Below are 15,982 nucleotides of genomic sequence, written 5' to 3'. Positions count from 1 at the left end.
TTGAAGATAAGTGAGCAGAGAATTCAGAGAAGGTTCTCTTCTTCAAGCTGCTTGAGCTTCTTTTCTCCTGTATAAACTTATTGTTGGCCTATGCGTTTGCATGGTGAATAGAGTTTCAGTTACCTGCCACGATTGTCAATTTACGCTTAACTAAGATATTACTTTCAGTGCAATTTTTTACACTCTGATGGTCAAGTCTAGATCTGTTGAAGCAAGCACCCCTATTGATTATATGTCTATTATTTTTATGATTCCGTTCATATTGGATTTATATTTAAAGGGGTTTCCCCGGCTCTTTTGTTAGCTATATTTTTCAGGACAGTAATAAATGCATTACTGATAGATTCATTAATTATGTCCCCTTGTTTTTCAAGACATGTATACTGTTAGCTCAGCATAATTGGCCTCGGTTTCACTTTGAGTTAGAAAGATCTGAACTGGGCATCTTTGTGAAGATTTTACTACATATTTAACCAGCTTGCAAAATTCCGCAGATAGTAAGTATTTTTGTTGTCATTATTTTGATCATCCACTTTACATAAAGGTATAGCAAACTATGATATCATTTTTTGCTTACTGAGCAATCTCACTGCATGGTGGCGGATTGTCCATAATGAGGACGGTAGAGTCCATGATTTACATTCATTTTACTTCTGCATGGTATTAGTCGCATCTCTACAATTGTACAGTTATCCTCTTGCGGGCCGGTGCAAAGTATGCTTGGTGACCCTGGCGAACTTCCCTTGTGCCCTTCGCCCTGGCACCCCAGCTCACCCCTGCTCCCGCGCACGAGCACCTGAGCATCCATTCATGTTTCTTCTCTCATTCTCCCAGGCTTTATGCAGCGCCAATCAGCTTAGGCGTGCAAGTTGTGGAGGCGGAGAAGTGAAGCAGCCATTGGCAAGCTCGGGGAGGACGGTGGGGTAGGGGTGAGCGGCGCTACGGCGGGGATTTCCCCTGCGTGCCGCCCCTTTTACTTGCTGCAGAGCGGCCTCCCTGCGTCCCTTGCCACCAGCTTCCTCCGCTATGCCGGCCGGCGATTGCGCTCGTGATCGAGAATGGCGCCCTTCCCAAATCCTAGTGCCCTAGGTGACACCTAGATCCGCCTAATGGTTGCACCGCCTGATTCCTCTGTTTGGAGAGCCCCACTACAGGAATATAGTACCATTTCTTCAGGAGACCAATAGGTATGCATATGCTAAACATTAGATTGGGGATATTGTTTAGCAGAAATAAGATAAGCAGCAGCTTGAGGAGGAGTGGACGGCCAAATAGTTCACTTTAAATTTTTATATTTTTTCAGTTGTAGGGGCAATAGCTTAGCAGTCTAGGAGAACTCCATGACCACTGGCCAGTTGTGCATACCAGAACTTTTTGCAAAGAAAGAGAGACGATTCTTGCTATCGTGCAGCACGTCTGGATCGATTATTACGTCCTCTAGGAAACCAACCGGATAGAACAATGGTGACATCTTGGATACTTGAAATGGCTGTTATGTCTTTTTCACTCAAAGTTATTGATAGAAGAATTTGCAAAATCAGTAAAGTTATTTAACCCAATGGAATAAATTGAAATGTCTTGTAATACCAACATTTAACGAAAAAATAGTTCTGAAGATGTTATAGCAGAATTGCCAATTACGAAGGGCTACAAATGAGTCAGGTCCACAAACCATAGATGCCTTTAATTAATGAGTATTTCAAAACTGCGTGTGGTTCCTTTTATTTGCCCTCTTTTCTGGCCTTTCCGATTTCCTGTTTTTTCAGCTTTTCTTGCCAGATGACATGCGTGGGTGATGGGAGCTAGAAACTGAAGAAATGCAAATCTCTTTAGATCCAATACGATCGCCCCCCCACTCTGAAGTGTCCATTGCGGTCGTCGGATTGGCAGTGGGGTCATCCCCAAGTATCGCGTTCAGCTTCTTGTAAAAACGGCAGGTCGTGGGGGCAGTGCTGGAGCGGTGGTTTCCTTCATGGGCTTTGCAATAAGCACTCCGCAGCTCCTTCACTTTAACCCTGCACTGCACCGCGTCCCAGTCATGGCCCCTTTCCAGCATGGCCCTTGATATCTGCCCATAGGTATCGTAATTCCTACGACTGGAGCACAGCTGTGACTGCACAGCTTCCTCCCCCCAAACACTGATGAGGTCCAGCAACTCGCCATTGCTCCATGCCGGGGCTCGTTTGGTGCATAGAGGCATGGTCACTTGGAACGATTCACTGATTGCACTCCACACCTGGCTGAGCAAACAGGAAGGGGATTTTTAAAATTCCCGGGGCATTTAAAGGGAGAGTCACCCGAGGCCAGGGCAGTAGAGTGCGAACTGATGAGCAGAGTGGCTGAACAGGCATTCTGGGATATCTCCGAATACCTCTGGAGGCCAATAACAGCGCTTTTGGTGGCCACACTTGATGAGCAGCACTGCATCACCAGTGCTGCAATCGTTATACCCCAGGCAGAGCAGGAGTACAGCCAGCGCTGCAGCCAAGGAGATGCAGCGCTGTATGTGCCTTGCAAGTGTGGACGGTGAGTAAGTTGCAGCGCTGTAAACCCACCACCAGTGCTGCAACTCTCCAGTGTAGCCAAGCCCCTGGTGTGCTAAAAGAGTATAGCAGCAGTGGCATGAAGGGCTGGCCACCCTGAGTTTGTATCGATCGACTGACAGGTAAGTATTTAGGGTAGCTAGCCCTTCCTGCCACTTGTACTGCTGTGGCTACACTCTATATTTTTTTGCTCACTACCTCAATTAGACTAGGGTGGGTATGTCCCATCCAGCTGCCAGTCACACCGCCAATATTCCATTAAGCAAATGCGCTAACTACTGGACCATCCTTCATTTCTACATCTTCAGGTAAATGGCCAGTGATTTGTCTTAGCCATGGAGTTTATAGTTTGTCTCTGTTCTTTAACTTCCGAGTATGTTATAGAAAGAGTAGTACAACAGTTAGTGCTCTGGAGTGAGATTAAAGTGTTCTTCTTTCATTCCAGCACCTTTATCACATTAATTTTCCTGTCACTAGTTATTGTTCGGATTGCTTCGAGTAAGTTGTTCTCAGTGCAGGTTAGCAGGTCCTTAACTTTACCTTATCTCTTGTTATCGTAGGTGGACTGACCTGCTTTACTTGCAAGCAAATATCTTCATTCTCCAGCTGAGCAGCTTTACAACTTCATTCTCTAATGCGTGGGTTTAAGCTGTAATAAAACAGCATCGTATTCCTGAGCTGGGCCTACTTAATTAGGGTGCATTAACTTCTGACCCCGTTCTGGGATAACAGTAGCAACCATCAGTGAACTGAGAAGCTTATCTTCCCATGGCTATTATAATGTTTACATTCTATCTAGAGAATGAGGAACAGAATTCCTTGGTCTCTTGCATTCAGTCAAAAGTCCTTTGTTGCATTCAGTCTGAAGTTGCATTGTCAGAATATAAGGATACTGAGTTTGCAATATTGATACAAGTTAACTTGTATATGGAAAATTATCCTTGGACAGAGCAAAATCTGTCTACATATATAGGCCATAATTACAGACACAGTATAGATATATTGATAGTTTAAAAGGTTCTGTTACCTCCCACTGAAGACACTTTTCCCCAGTAGTAAAAATGCTACAGTATCTACTTTGCTTTTGTGATAGTATTGATTGGTGTGACTCAGCTGGCTGCCCCATTTTCATGGGGCCCTTTTTGAGCTGGGTGCTCTTGCTTTAGGAATTTGCTTCCTTGATAGATCCAGAGTGTTCTAACCCTTAGGACAGATAATTGGGTGCAATTTATGTAGTAAATCAAATACATTAAACAAGCGTGAATGGTGGCAGTGATGCAACTAGCAGCTACCAGATATTTTTCCTAGTACAAGCAGTAGAGGCTTATATGAGGAAATTATGCTATATTCCAGGGGTTCTCAAACTTCATTGCACCGTGACCCCGTTCTGACAGCAAAAATTACTACATGACCCCAGGAGTGGGGACCGAAGTCTGAGCCCCCCGAGTCCTGCCATTCCAGGGGGAGAGGCGGCAAGCTGAAGCTGAGCCCCGCTGCCCTGGGCAGGGGGACTAAAGCTGAAGCCTAAGGGCTTCAGCCGCGGGCGGGGGGTGGGGGGAGGGCTTGTAACCTGAGCTGAAGCCAAAGCCTGAGGCCCACTGCCCAGGGTGGTGGGGCTTTGGCTTTGGCCCTGGCCCCAGGCCCCAGCAAGTCTAACACCAGCCCTGACAACTCCATTAAAATGGGGTTGGGACCCACTTTAGGGTCCTGACCCACAGTTTGAGAACCACTGCTATATTGTATTGCCATATGCTATATGTTTGTTGAATAGCTGATGGCTAGGGGGTGGAGGGGTGGGGTGTTGTCACAGATTTGTTGTGACAAGTTTTGCTAGTTGCATATTTGAGAGCAAATTTAAAATACAGGCAAAGGGGTTTCCGTCTTTAAGTGCTGCAAACAGTGCACATCAAAGATCAGACAGGCACACTGTCTGTGATAGAATTACAAGATTGACTGACCCTGGTGGTCCTTTCTAAGCCTTCAATCTATGAAACATCAAAGAGTCAGCCAAAGTCAGTGTATAAAGCATAGGAAGTGACACACACATACTAACAGAGCACTTAAGTGTTAGCTGCTCTTCTGTAGTCTTTTGTGTGTGTCAGCAGGGTTTCAATGTGGCAGGGGCTTGTAGGATTGAATTGTTTAAGTGTTGATGGTGGGAATGTTTTCAGATTATTTTTCTAGGCTTTAACATTGTTTTGCACTTAATATTACAGCACATTGCATCATCTAGACATTTTTGGGTTAGAGCTTCGGATTCCCTCGTGTCCATCTCATTGTTGCCTCATCCCCTCAAAGAGACTATTGCAGTACAGAAAGCTGCCCAAGATTACCCTCATAGCTCATCAGAGGTGGAATATTGGCTGGGCAGGCCTGATGGAGATAAACCGTTCTCTCCTCTCCCACTGTTCCACTTAGGAACGTGGTATGCTGCCACTGTACCATTCTTAGCCCATGTGGGTTTGAGGCGCAAGGGATCTGCACTAAGATGCTTTGTGTGCTGGCACATTTAGATGCCAGTAGGTTGCTACCCAGCTCAGTTTGCTGTTTTTGATATAATCTTACCAGCTTTGTCAAAGCTGCATTGCAATTGCCAAACAACCAGATACCCTGAACTCTTACTGTGTATTCACCTGCATCCTAACTGCTAGTTTCAGTATGACATAGTAACAGATCATGTTGTATTACAGCTGTACCATAACACTGATTAATTAAGAAAGTTGGTTTGTTCTCTCTCTCTCTCATTGGAAAGAAAGATATGCTCTTTCACCAGACCCAATGTATGGCGCTACCCAGTTGACCAGGTGTATTTTGTGAGGTTTTCTCTTCCGAGCAGTGGTAACTGCTGAAGGCAGGACACCAGGTGTGATAAATGTAGGATTCCTTATTTCTGGCACATCCTATATTCCATGTATGCTAAACTACTTTTTGAAAGCATTGTCATATGGCTGAGATGCTTCTGATGATGTGAGATTCATTTGTAGAAGTGACACAAACTATCAAAGCATAAAGCTATGCAGGATAATTTAGGAAATTATAGGTTAGATACTCAAAAACCCAGTCATTTTGAACAGTTTAACAAAACATGCTGCTGTGAAGGGGTTCTGTCTTCGGATTCTGCACTGATGACCTTCAGGTAGAAAATTGTTCAAATGCTCAGGGTTTGAGATTGGTGGTGGAGATCTGATATAGGAAATATTAAGGGGATTGTAGGTGTCCCTCTTTCCTTCTCACCGCCACATGGTCTGGATTGGAACTTCCAGTGTCCTCATCTCTGATACATCTTTAAATACATAGTTGTAAATAGTTTTTAGAATTTTAGAGTCTTATCATAGTTTTAAAAATTGTATTGAAGTTTATAATAGTTTTTAGTGATTAGTATAGATAGATCATGTCTTTCCGCTCCCTTCCCTCAACCCACACACAGGTACAATAGAACCTCAGAGTTACGAACATCTTGGGAATGGAGGTTGTACAGACTCTGAAATGTTTGTTATTCTGAACAAAATGTTATGGTTGTTCTTTCAGAAGTTTTATAACTGAACAGTGACTTAATACAGCTTTGAAACTTTACTATGCAGAAGAAAAATGCTGTTTTCCTTTTATTTATTCTTTTGTAGTTTGTATTATTATTATTATTATTATTATTATTTTATTTTGGTCTCTGCTGCTGCCTGCTGCATACTTCTGGTTCCAAATGAGGGGTGTGGTTGACTGGTCAGTTAGCGATTCTGGTGTGTGTAACTCTGAGGTTCTACTGTGCTGGACTATGCCCAGGACTCAGGGCTTTAAACTCCATTCTTCCTGCCTGGGCTCCTTTTCAGTCAGTGATGAACACCAAAGCTGCCTCTACAGCTTGGAGGAAGTTCATATCTCATCCAGGTGTAGTATCTGCCAGTCTTTCCCTAGCTGTACCCGAGAAGGCCGGGCACTCTGCCTCTGGGAGCATATCATGGAAGTTGCTATGAGGTCTCACTCTGACCCAGGTTGGGGGACCTCCCTGCACATTGGCCTGGAATCACGAGGAATGCACCTCCTGGTACCAATTCCAAATCCGGCACCAGCAGGACTACCACTGTGGACCCCATGCTGGGATGTAGTTGGGAACTAAGGAAGCATACCCATAAAATTGGGAATAAGTCTTCCTCAAAAGCAAAGAAAGTGGATTCTCCTTCCATGAGTTTGAGCCACGGAGGGACCATTGATGTTGTACCACCCATACATGGTCTCATGAAGGCCATCCTGGTCAACTCCATCCTCCGCTCCAATCTCCACGAAGCCACTGGTATCCCATGCCATGGGGACCACCTCAGCATCCTCTGGATCCTAACTACTGGCCATATTGGGGACCTTCGTTCCAATACCCTCTCTTAGAACCAGCCTGATCTGTGAAGGAACCTTCACCTTCCTCCCCATTGAGGGCCTCTTCTAGCGGAGGCTCAGATCCATTGACGGAGGAGGAACCCCTTAGCCCAGCTCTGATGGTGCCACCGGAACCGGTGAGATTTCCCACCTGTTCCCTGATGAGGCATCCCCTTCACCTCTGGATGGCTTTAGGCTGTTCCAGAGCTACTGTGCAGAGTCACTGGCGAACTCCAAATTTCCCTAGAGAAAATCCAAGATACCCAGTATTAACTCCAGGATATCCTCCACTCCTCGGGACCAACTAGAGTTGCACTGCCATTAGTGAATGCCATTCTTGAGCCTGCCAGGACAGTATGGCATACCCCAGCCACATGCACACCTATCCCCAAAGGGGCAGAAAGATGCTACTACATTCTGGCTGAGTTTCTCTTCTTGCACCCCCTCCTTCCGAAATTCTCTGGTTGTCCAAGCAGCCACTGAATGAGCCAGACAACAGCATCCTCGTGCCACTCCAGCTGACAAGAGGGCAATCATTTGGACCTTTTGGGGAGTAAGGTCTTTTTCTCAGCCAGTCCACAGTTCAAGATTTTGAACTATCAGGCATTCCTAGCCAAATAAGTCCAGCTGAATTACAGCAAATTTGAGGAATTTGCTGATCAACTCCCACAACAGGACTGGATTCATTTTCAGACACCCACCGAGTAAGGGAAGCTAGTAGCCAGAACAGCACTTTAAAAAGCACAGAAGCAGCAGATACCTCTTCCAGGTCTGTGACAATGGCCATAGTTATACGTAGAGAGTCTTGGCTCCACTTTTTCAGTTTCCCTCAGGACAATGCAAAACGCTATCAAAGACCTCCCCTTTGATGAATCCTATCTTTTTAATCAAAAGACAGATGATTCCCTACATACCCTCAAGGACTCTTGAGCCACCATTTGTTTGCTGGGCATCTACACTCCTGCCCCAAAGCATAAGTTCCACTGCCTGCCACCCACACACTACAGGCCCCCCCAATTCTAGTCTCAGAGACCTTATGATACACCAAGAAAGCAACAGAAGACCCAGAGATCCAACTTCCCGGGACCTCCTTCACAGGCTTCCACTTCACAGTTTCAACCTCCGACCAAGAGATATTTCTGAAACAAACTCAAGAGCCACCAACCAACTTGACTGCCACCTCACAACCACACTACCCCCCTTTGGGGGTCATTTAGCACTCTTTTTACTCAAGTTTGGAGTGCAATAACGATGGACAAATGAATGCTGAATGTCATCCATCATTGTTATACGATGAAATTCATCATGATACCTCCTCCAAAACTCCCCTTCTCAGGGACCACTCACACGACAGCATTCTCACCTCCAAGAGGTGAATGGGAAGCGGTAGAACACATTTCCCTGAAATATTAGAGAATGGGGATCAACTTACTTCCTGATACCCAAGAAGAAAAGCAGATGGAGATCAATCCTGGACCTCGATCATCTCAGTTGCTTCATCCACAAACCCAAGCTTCATATTGTCATACTGGCAGCTATTATCTCATCCCTAGAAAAAAACATTTGGTTTACAGCTCTCAATATGCAGGACCCTTTATTTTTACATTGATATTCACCTAGGCCACACATGTCCTGAGATTCACAGTCAGCACCCACCATTTCCAGTACAAGGCGCTCCCCTTAAGAATAACCATAGTTCCCAGAGTCTTCTCCATCGTAGTGACCTATATCAGATGTTACAAGGTCCTAATGTTTCCATATCTCTATGGCTGGCTTCTAGTTGCATGATCAGGCACAAAACTTGAGTTTCAACCTTCATGCTACTTGCCATTCTTTCATCCCTGGGAGTCAGCATCAGTGTTGAGAATTGATCCTAGACCCTACATAATCTCTGGACTTTATAGGGGCCACCATCAATTCAGTCACAGCATGGGCCCACCTACTAATGGACAGGTTCCACACATGAGAGAAATCATAACTTACACCATCAACAATCCTTATGTACCAGCCAGGACTTCCCTATACTTCCTTGGCCACTTGGCTTCATGTACATATGTGACTGCCTTCACTCAACTCCATCTTTGCTGCCTCCAGATGTGGCTCAGCACAGTTCACTTACCAAAATGTTACGCCATGGACCTCATGCTGACAGTCCTCAGCAGGATACTGTCATCCTTGCAATGGTGAATAGACCTATGTCACATATAGAGGTATGACAGATTTATGTTGCCAATCTGCCTGAGGCTTCAGGTGATCAGGAGCACACCAAGTGACTAAGTTTAAAGCTTAATTAACCAAATAACAGCAGTGAGTGCTGGTTGCACCCCACGTCATTCAGAGGGAGGAAGAAAGCATTAGTGCCCAAGCTTTAACCCACTTTCATACTTATGCACGCACAACCCAAGGCTGGCCAAGCCTGGGTGTAATGTAAAAAGAAGAGGGGGAAGGGTAGATGAGATTTCTGCCCTGTGCACAGGTCGTCTAGGGTCCGCTGTAAATATCCAATTTGCTTTAGCTCTCGGGAGGGTTTTAAGCCCTGGGTTCTTCCAGGGAGCGTTTTCGTCCAGGGACCTTCGCCCCCCCGTGCTCTCGGTACCAGTCCGAGCCAGTCTTCTGTGGTTCCCTTAGTTTCCCCAAAACACACCCGTTTCAGGGTTGTGAGACTGTTGTTTTTCAACTCACTGGCCTTCACAATCTTACTGGTTTTGCAGCCCTTCAGTTCTTTCTGGCTCAGTTCTCCCTTTCTCATGGCTGGCTGGGGTTTGAGATACAGGCTACTGGCTGTTTGGCAGCAGAGAGCTTGTTTGTGTGCACTGGCCTTGTGCTGCAATTTCGTTCCTTATCTTCAGGCCTAGCTGGATCATCGAATTAATCTGTTCCTTTCTCCCTTCCTCCCCCTTTGGCCTCTTGTAACCTGCAAAGGAATCTTCCATTCCACACTCACACCTTTAACCCTTCCCACGTGTCACGGAGTGTGGGGGAGTCCGGTCCTGCACCCCTCTTCCTGGGACCCACAGTGACTCTCAGCCAGCCAGTAAAACAGAAGGTTTATTGGACAACAGGAACGCAGGTTACAGCAGAGCTTGTTGGCACAGTCAGGACCCCTCAATCGAGTCCTTCTGGGGGTTCAGGGTGCTTGGATCCCAGCTTAGGATACCCTGAATTCCCCCGCCCCAGCCCCAAACCGAAACTGACTTAACTGCCCTACTGCCGGCCCCTTCCTTTGTCCACCCTCCCGGGCAAAGGTGTTGACCCCCCCTCCCTGCTCCCTGGCTCAGGTTACAGGTTGAGCACTTGTCCCTCACCTAAAGTCCTCCCCTGCTCTCCCATCCCCCACACAGACAGTCCTTACTCCATCACACCATGATACTTCCCAATGCATATAAAGGCGTTTTCAATATACAACGCTGGTGCCTACCCGGGGGACCCCATGGGGGGGCATTTTATTGTGACAGAGTTTCCCTTTTCCCCCTCCTTCCCGGACAAGATGATCCCTCGTTGGCTGGGAACACACATGGATGAGAACATAATACAGGAAAAGTGGTTTCTACAAGAATCAAGGATGAACATAGATATCCAGGACCTTCAAGATGTAAGGAAAGCATCTCAATCCTTTCTCCCTGTCATCTGTTCTCGTTACATTCTGATAATGTCGGACAACACCACCACTGTCTTCTACATCAAAAAAATGGAGGCACAAGATCAACTGCTCTATGCACAGAAGCAGTCAGTCTCTGGAATTGGTGTATCACTCACCAGATCCTCTTGTCCCCAACCTATCTTCTGGGGACACAGGATGTGCTCACAGACTCGCTCAGCAGAAATTTTTTGATTGTCCATGAGTGGGAACTCCATGATTAAATAGTTTACGACATCTTTACCTGATACGGAATTGAGACCAGAGACCTCTTTGTCTCCCATATAAACAGCAAGTGCACCACATACTGCTCCAGGAGAGCTCTTGGCCACCACTCTGGGTGATGCTCTCCTACTCTTCAGGTTAGACCAAATCAACTACGTCTTCCTTCTTCTACTGCTCCTGCCTCGGGTGCTCCTCAAGATCTGACAAGACAGAGCGATGGTCATTCTGATCGCAATCTGCTTTGTATGTCAATCTGCTTTGTAAGCCTCCCCTAACCTATGCTGTAGCCCACCCATGCTCCACCCTCTCTATAAGCCAGTGTGGGCTCAACCCTGGCCTTGGTACTATTCCCATCCAAGCAACTGCTGCATTGTTTGTCAGCTTTTCTCTCCATCTAACTTGCCGGAATGCTCTGCTTCGTTTGCAATTGATAGGACTCTATTCTAAAAACTTGGATCCTCTCTCATTGATCCATCTTGTGGTGTACCATCGATCTTGCTGCTTCCTTTTCTTTGCATAGCCTATGATGTCAGTTATTAATAATCAGCTGTCCAATGGCTGTATTTACTCTACCTAAATACAATTTTGTTATAGAAATTGTATTAGAATGTAAATACATTGTAAAAGTGCTTTGCCTGATAATTATGTCATGACATTGTACGTGTCCTTCTGTTTATATGTTAACTTAGTTTATGGAATGGATCAACCCTATACCATGGCATTCAATGCAGCAGAGTGTTTGGTTTAGGTTAGGATAAGCATGTTCCAGGTTTTAGGGGTGGTGCTGATGTTTTTTCTGTTGCATTTGAATCGCTGAAATCCATTATTGACAGATAAGTGGAAAGCAGAGAATTCCAGCAGGAAGGTTCTCTTCTTTCAAAAGGCTGCTGAGCTTCTTTTCTCCTGTAATAAACTTAATTGTTGCCTATGCGTTTGCATGGTGATATAGAAGTCAGTTACCTGCCACCGAATTTGTCAATTTACGCTTAAAAATAAGATATTTACTAATTCAGTGCATTTTTTCACACTCTGAGGTAAGTCCTAGATCTGTTGCCTATGATTTATATTGTCTAATTATTTTATTGATTCAGTTCATATTGGATTTTATATTTAAAGAGGGTTTTCCCCCTGGCTCTTTTGTTAAGCTATATTTTTTCAGGACAGTAATAAATGATATACTGATAGATTCTTAATTATGTCCCCCTCCCTGTTTTCAAGAATGTATACTGTAGCTCAGCCATAAAAATTTGGCCTAGGTTTACACTTTGGTTAGAAGATCTGAACTTGGGCATGCTTTGTGAAAGATTTTACTACATATTTACACACAGCTGCAAAGTCCTGCAGTAGATAGTAATTTTCTGTTGTCATTTTTTAGATCATCCACTTTAAAATAATAGGTAATAGCAAACTATGATTCCATTTTTGCTTACATGAGCAATCTCACTGATGGTGGCAGGATTGTCCATATGAGGAAGGAGTCCATGATTTAACATTCATTTTCACATTCTGCATGGTATAGTGCAGCTCATACAATATGTACAGTTATCCTCTGCAGGGCCGGTGCAAAGATGCTTGGTGCCCTAGGCGAAACTTCCACCTTGTGCCCCTTCGCCCCTGCACCCCAGCTCACCCCTGCTCCGCGCACGAGCACCCTGAGCATGCCATCACTGCTTTACTTCTCTCATCTCCCAGGCTTGCAGCGCCAATCAGCTTAGGCGCTGCAAGTGTGGGAGGCGGGAGAAGTGAAGCAGCCATGGCAAGCTCGGGGAGGAGGTGGGGTAGGGGTGAGCTGGGGCGGGGAGTTCCCCTGCGTGCCGCCCCCCACATTTTACTTGCTGCAGGCGGCCCTCCCTGCGCTCCCTTGCCACAGCTCCCTCCGCCTAAATGCCGGCGGCGATTGCGCTCGCTGTCGAAGAAAATGGCGCCCTTCCCAAATCCTAGTGCCCTAGGTGACCACCTAGATCGCCTAAATGGTTGCACCGGCCCTGATCCTCTGTTTGGAGAGCCCACTTCCAGGATATAGTACACATTTTCTTCAGGAGCCTAATAGGTAGTGCATATGCTAAAACATAGAAATTGGGGATATGATTAGCAGAAATAAGATAAAGCAGCAGCTGAGGAGAAGTGGAGGCCAAATAGTCACTTAAAATTTTTAATATTTTTTTCAGATTGTAGGGCCAATAGCTAGCAAGTCCATGACCACTGAGCACAGTGTGCATACCAGAACTTCTTTGCAAAGAAAGAAGAGAAGAATTTCAAAACTGCTATCCTGCAGCACAGTCTGAATCATTATCTCCTCCTGGGAACAGCCAACAGTAGAACAATGGTGACATCTTGGATACTTGAAAATGGCTGTTATTATTTTCACATAAAAAGTATGATAGAAGAACTTGCAAAAATAAGTAATTATTTAACCCAATGGAAAATAAATTGAAAATGTCTTGTAATACACAAACATTTACACGAAAAAAATAGTCCTGGAAGATGTATAGCAGAATTGCCAATACGAAGGGCTCAAAAATTGAGTCAGGTCCACAAAACCATGAGATGCACTTAAAATTAATGAGATTTAAAAACTGTGTGGTTCCTTTTTATTTGCCTTCTGATTTCTGAGCCTTTCCGATTCATGTTTTTTCAGCTTTTCTTCATGACCATGCTGGGGGGAGGGAGCTAGAAACTTGAAAAGAAATGCCAAATCTCTTAAGACTCACAATACGATTGACCAGAGAATCCTGTAGCACCTTATAGACTAACAGACGTTTTGGAGCGTGAGCTTCATCAGACGCAGGTAGTGGAAATTTCCAGGGGAAGGTATATATATGCTAGCAAGCAAGCTAGAGATAACGAGGTTAGTTCAATCAGGGAGGATGGGTCCCTGTTCTAGCAGTAGAGGTGTGAAAACCAAGGGAGGAGAAACTGGTTCTGTAATTGGCAAGCCATTCACAGTCTTTGTTTAGTCCAGAGCTGATGGTGTCGAATTTGCAGATGAACTGAAGCTCAGCAGTTTCTCTTGAAGTCCTGTCCTGAAGTTTTTTTGCTGCGGATGGCCACTTAAGGTCTGCTATAGTGTGGCAGGGAGGTTGAAGTGCTCTCCTACAGGTTTTGTATATTGCCATTCCTGATATCTGATTTGTGTCCATTTATTCTTTTCCGTAGTGACTGTCCAGTTTGGCTGATGTATAGCAGAGGGGCATTGTGGGCATATGATGGCGTATATTACATTGGTGGCGTGCAGAGGTTGAATGAACCAGTGATGGTGTGCTGATCTGGTTTAGGTCCTGTGATGGTGTCGCTGGTGTAGATATGTGGGCAGAGTTGGCATCGAGCGTTTGTTGCATGGATTGGTTCCTGAGGTAGAGTTTATGGTATGGTGTGCAGTTGTGGTGGAGATACGTTTCAGGTTGGCGGGTTGTCTGTGGGCAAGGATTGGCCTGCCACCGACCTGTGAAAGTTATGGGGATCATTGTCCAAGGATTGGTAGAGATCCCTGTGATGCGTTGGAGGGGTTTAGCTGGGGGCTGTATGTGATGGCCAGTGGAGTCCTGTTCTGGTTTTTTCTTGGGTTGTCTCTGTGGTGGGGCTTCTAGGTACACTTCTGGCTCTGTTGATCTGTTTCCTAATTTCCTCGTGCGGGGTATTGTAGTTTTGAGAATGCTTGGTGGAGATTTTGTAGGGGTTGTGGTCTCTGTCTGAGGGTTAGAGCAGATGCGGTTGTACTCAGTGCTGGCTGTAGACAATGGGAGTCGTGTGATGTGCCCGGATGAAGCTGGAGGCATGGAGGTAGGTGCATCGCAGTCGGATAGGTTTTCGACACTATACGGTGGTGTATGTGACCATCATTTCTTATTGCTGCGTGATGTCTAGAAAAAGTGACTTCCGTGTGTCAGATTAGGTTCCAGAGCTATGAGGATTGATGGTGGGGGGAGTTGTTAAAATCGTTGGTGGAATTTTTTCTAAAGAGTCTCCATTTCTGGAGTCAGACTGATGAAGATGCATCATGTAGCGTGTGTTTAGAGAAGAGTGCGTTGAGTGAGAGGAGCTGAGGAGTCGTTGTTCCGGGTCAGCCATGAAAATACTTGGCGTATTGTGGGCATGCTGGGTGCCCATCGCAGTGGCCACTGATTGGGTATATATTGTCATCAACTTGATGTGTGTGCTGTGAGTTTAAGGCACAGACTTCAGCAGCCAGTTGTGACTGTGGCATCCATCAGGGACTGTTTCTGTGACAGCTCTTTCCATCTGGATGTGTGGGATGTTTGTGTACTAGAGCTCTCATCCTGTGTTGGCTTAGGATTGGTGTTTTTCTGGGAGTGACTCAATGCATTGTTGTTTCTCAGGACATCAGATTAGTACTGGAGATAGTGGAGGCTGAGTGGCATAGGTGGTCCCAGTAGAGGTCCACATATCCAGACAGCCTTCAGTGAGAGGTGGCCAAATGCCCGATTGATGGGGCGGTCCGGATTTCCGGGTTTGTGGATCTGGTGAATGGTAGTAGAGGATGACTGACCCTGAGTCTTGGTCAAGGTATGCTGGTTATTTTGTTCTGTGGGTGTTTAGTGTTAAGGAGGATGTTAGCTGAGTAGATTGGTCAGTTCCTTAGTGTATTCTCAGGTGGGATCTGAGGGAAGTGGCTGTTAGAATTTGGTATTGTGAGAGTTGTCTGGCGGCCTCTTTTGGTGTCAGACACTGTTCATTGTGACAAGCACCTCCTTTACGGCCTCTTGATGATATGTAGAGGTGGTTTCTGAGGCTGTTGGATGGCATTGCGTTGCAGTCTTAGGTTGAATGAGGCAAGCAGGTGTTGGGAGATGTTTTACACGATTCGGCCATGTGCACGTCAGGCAGAGCAATTTCCACTGTATACGGTCCGACTGTTCATTTCGACCTCAGGAGGAGTCCATGTGGAAGGGGGTTCTTCTTGTGTGTGGTGGGAGGGTACCTGTTGTAATTCCAGTGCACTGTCGTGTTGTCCTGGCAGTTTCTTTGAGTCAGTGACGGCGAAAGTAGGCTTCCAGATCGCCACAGAACTGTATCGTGGTGGAGTGAATGAACTGTGCGAAGTGCCTTGGCAGACTAGCCAGACTTTTCATTCTGGTGCTTACTGGGGTTGATGGTGGTGTATGGTTCGCCACTGATGTGGTCTATCACGCTCGATAGAAATTTGCGACTCATCTATGGTGGGTTAGGGCCTACGGTTGCAGTCCCATGTGGCAGG

The 15,982-nt window shown here is 45.7% G+C and overlaps 1 protein-coding gene across 5 annotated transcripts in view; it reads left to right on the top strand.

Moving 5' to 3' along the window:
- The window catches only part of LYPD6B (LY6/PLAUR domain containing 6B), a 135,678-nt gene that overhangs the window by 77,234 nt on the left and 42,462 nt on the right, over positions 1-15,982 (top strand). Inside the window, exon 1 of one of the 5 annotated variants that reach the window (XR_012656662.1) lies at positions 5,295-5,406. The exons of the other annotated variants lie outside the window; for them this stretch is intronic. The gene's annotated coding sequence lies outside the window, so the exon portion shown is untranslated. Of the gene's footprint in view, positions 1-5,294; positions 5,407-15,982 lie in introns of those variants that run through there. 5 annotated transcript variants of the gene reach the window in all.

The sequence above is a fragment of the Chelonoidis abingdonii genome, chromosome 10 (assembly GCF_003597395.2).
Source record: "Chelonoidis abingdonii isolate Lonesome George chromosome 10, CheloAbing_2.0, whole genome shotgun sequence".
Taxonomy (NCBI): domain Eukaryota; kingdom Metazoa; phylum Chordata; order Testudines; family Testudinidae; genus Chelonoidis; species Chelonoidis abingdonii.
The sequence above is the reverse complement of the archived record's forward strand: the minus strand, read 5'-3'. Positions and strand labels throughout refer to the sequence as shown.